The sequence below is a fragment of the Rattus rattus genome, chromosome 14 (assembly GCF_011064425.1).
Source record: "Rattus rattus isolate New Zealand chromosome 14, Rrattus_CSIRO_v1, whole genome shotgun sequence".
Classification (NCBI taxonomy): Eukaryota; Metazoa; Chordata; class Mammalia; order Rodentia; family Muridae; genus Rattus; species Rattus rattus.
In genome coordinates this window covers 213169-216788 of record NC_046167.1, presented here as the reverse complement: position 1 = coordinate 216788, position 3620 = coordinate 213169, and positions in this window count along the sequence as shown.

Here is a 3620-nt window from a genome sequence, read left to right as displayed (position 1 = left end):
AATTCCCTTTCTCAGTCCCAGGCTCTTCCACTTGGACAGTGATTGGCAAACACATGGCCAACTCTCTTTGTAGCAATTTTCTCACTCTCCTTATTCCCGATCCCTGAAGAGCAATCCAGGGCAAACGACTGCTCAAAAATTAGTGGTCCTGTTCTAGTGAGGGCCTTAGTAAATTTGTGCTGACAGTGTGGGAGCAGTTCCACAGGAGAGGAAGCAGAAGGTACTTGGTGTGCCTTTTGATTTTGTCTCAGGTGCTTTCCTGGAAACTGTGATGTAATTGTCTCCTTCCAGGGTGACCAAACTTTCTTCAGAATTTTGGCCCAACCCTTAATTCCTGAATCTTCATGGGAGCTTAAAACTAAATATAGTTCTATGGTCACTTGGGCCTGCCAGTTCCCTAGGGTGAACATACAAGTGGCACATCTTAGGTAAAGTTTCAAGCAGTGGATGGACTGGTAAAGAGTCAAGAAAACTTAGATAAAGAAGTAAATTTACTTCTTATGGGAGTGCTTGAGGCGTGACATTAGAATTCTCGGGGATAACAATGAGGACGAGGAAGTCTAGACATGATTTAGAATCCACAGGAGGCATGATAGATAAAGGACGTAGACTTTACACTTGGCATTCTCATAGGCCATCATCTGCCTCCTGAGTAGACAGACTATAAACAGAGCCTTTAACAGCCCTGCAGCTCAGAGCAACCAGAAAGCATCCATACCTACCATTTTGATCTGCAACTTTCCCTATCTGTTGTGTTCTTCCGTCTTTCCTGAACTTCAAATGTCACCCAAATTTCCAATTTGATCGAAGCTAATGATCTTGTATTATACACTGTCTTATTTCAGTGGCCCCCCTCCCCTGCCAAGAAAGAAAATAATATTCGAGAGACACAGGCTTGAACATTCTTGCACCCAGAGCTAGATGATCAGGACCTCTCTCCTCACTTTCCATGATATTGGTAACCAGTAATATGTTAACAGTACCATCCCCTTGATAGTTCTATTTTATTGACTGAAATGTTCCTAGAGTTCTCTCTTAGTTACTTTTCTACTGTCACGAAAAGACACCATGATGAAGACAACTGCTAGAAGAGTTTATTGGGGTCTTGCTTAGAATTCCAGAGTGTTGTGTTCATGACCATCATGGCAGAGTGTCACGCCCACCTCGGCCGGCAAGGAAGACGCAACACTGTCGGATTCTTCTCAACAGCCTTTATTGCAGGACCACCTCATTGCTGATACGGGGACCTCGAGTGGCAAAAGCGCTCGCCTTATATACACAACAGGCTGGGGCTATGCTAATTGTCTTTCAGGGATTGGCGGAGCACGAATCACCCCACTATCACCCCTGCTACTTGTCCTCCAGGGATTGGCGGAGCATGAACCACCCCATTAGCATGGTACCGCCCCAGCCAGATTGACACCAGGTGCAAACCCGCGCATGCGCAGTACTGTTGTTCACCACAGGAGGGCACCAGATCACCTCATTAGCCTATGGCCGCCCTGGCAAGGGGACAAGCCTGCGCATGGGCGATAAGTTGTTTACATCCAGACGGGGCTAGATGTTGGTGCCATCTTTGTTTTACCGCGCTGCTCCCTACAGCATAGTATTGCAACAGACAGGCTGACATGGTGCTGGAGCTGACCCATATATCTGACCCATAAGCAAGAGGCAAAGAGAGCAAGAGAACAGGAATTGCCTGGGCTTTTTAAATCTCAAGGCCCACATGGGCCCAGTGGCACACCTCCTAATCCTTTCTAAGCAGTTCTACCAACTGTGGAGCAAGCATTCAAATATAGAAGCTTATCGGGGGAGTGAGGGAGGGTGTCATTCTTATTCATATCATTAGTTTCTTTTTGGTGTGTGGTATATGCAGTATTCTGTTGATGTGCATACATGTATGTAATGGACAGAGGTCAACACTGGGTGTCATTCTTTATGGCCTATCTTAATTCTTGAGCCAGCATCTTTCATTAAACATGGAGGTCTCCAATCCAGCTCAGAGATCCTCCTGGCTTCACTTCTCCAGAACTGGAATCACCAGTCTGTGCCACTCCATCTAGATCTGAACCCAGGTTCTCAGGTTTGTGTGGCCAACAGTTGCCTGTCTTCTCAGATCTTGAAATAGTCCTAGTTGTAAAGATTGCTTACTGATGGCAGGTGTGTTTGCACTTTGCCAGTACATTTGTGGTTTAGTCTCACCTATTTGATCTGGCTACAGAGTGCTTTTTTTTTTTTTTTTTTAATTTGGAGTGTTTTCGTTTTTGAAATAAAAAATGAATCATAGATATATCACTCATAAAAAATTAATTAGGGATTGGAAAGATGTGCTCAGCCATTAAAGGAGAAAAGAACCTTCAATTAGGAAATACTGCCTTTTAATGGCTTCTTCTCGTGGTAGATTGATAGGCCTCCCTTAATATGTTCTTAATATACTTTGCTTAGTTCATAAAAACAGAGTGAGACCTGGCTGTTTGCAGTGTGTCCTCCTAGCCCTGGATGCCAGTCTCTGTTAATCTGCAAGCCATTCACAAGAGAGAAGACACAGACATCACTCCACACACAGTGACAGCACATTGGGTGTGGGTTGGGGAGTGTTGTATTATGGAGTTGACAGTGTGAAACATCTTACTAGAGGTTCTCCGGAGGAAGAGGACTGAACAAAACAAACAATAGCAAACAGACAAACAAACACCAAAGAACAAAACAAAAACCCCAAAACACCACCATGATTTAACATCCCTTTAGAGGACAAACAGAAAATGGAGGTAGAATTCTGAACGTCTTCCTTTTCTTTACCTTCTTGGGGGTGGAGAGCTGTTTCTTGATTCACATAGAAATTGACATTTGGTTACAGGAATACAGGGTAAATCTATATGATCTAAGACTGTCATACCTTGGCCCACTCTAGGCAATAAAATAGCTACCAATCTATCTATCTATCTATCTATCTATCTATCTATCTATCTATCTATCTATCTATATATATATTTAAAAATGAAATTAATCAGGCAACAAACAGGATTCTTAGATTTTTGAGTTCCAGAAAACTCAAATTCACTTGCTGTTTAAGAAAATGGAAAACTTCTGTCTGGGTCTCTGGAAAACTGGAGGTCTGATGTGGACGAAATGGGGTTGCATGGCTGAGCACATCTTTCGAAATGGCTTACACACATGGTTACTCAGCACCCAGGAACTGTATCTCTGGTGCATGTAGCTCACATGATCCAGTTGACCTAAAATTTCCCATTTCTGTGCTCTGACACGCAGTGAGCTCTCTAGAACCCTGGTTCCCTCACTCTGGGTTTGCTCCATTTAGCATCCCACCTGGCAACAGCAGGCGCTTTCCTGAGTCTGTTTCTTTTCTAAACTCTCCTACCTCCTTCTTCTTCAACACAGGTCACTTAGAGTCACATGACATCTCCTTTTAAAACACCCAAGAAATGAGGGTTTGCAAGCCTTCAAAGGCAAAAGTCAGGAAACAAACCAAACCGAAACAAACCAGTCTTGCCTCCCATGTATTTTCAGCATGGTCAAGTCGCTGTTTTCCAGTCGGCCTTCAAAAGACCTGAAGTGCAGTGTCCTTAAGGGTCAAGGCTACTCATTAAAGACAGATCTTC